The sequence below is a fragment of the Penaeus monodon genome, chromosome 33 (genome assembly GCF_015228065.2).
Source record: "Penaeus monodon isolate SGIC_2016 chromosome 33, NSTDA_Pmon_1, whole genome shotgun sequence".
Taxonomy (NCBI): Eukaryota; Metazoa; Arthropoda; class Malacostraca; order Decapoda; family Penaeidae; genus Penaeus; species Penaeus monodon.
In genome coordinates this window covers 24810446-24810698 of record NC_051418.1, presented here as the reverse complement: position 1 = coordinate 24810698, position 253 = coordinate 24810446, and positions in this window count along the sequence as shown.

The following is a 253-nucleotide window of genomic DNA, read 5'->3' as shown; positions in this document are numbered from 1 at the left end:
TCCATCTCTCGTCGATCTCAACCGAAGCACAACTACTACGAAGGCGGACTCCTATATCCGCGACATCTTACGTTACAACACGTCTGATCTGGACCCTTCCTGCCAGAGGAGGTGGTTCCCCTCTCAGTGAACGCTTGAACGGGGTCTTCTTAACGGAGAAATAATTAATGATAATTGATGATTAATAATTTAGTTTTTTGTTCTATGCCGGCATGTCGCCTAGTCTGCATGGATATTGCTTGTTGTGACATGG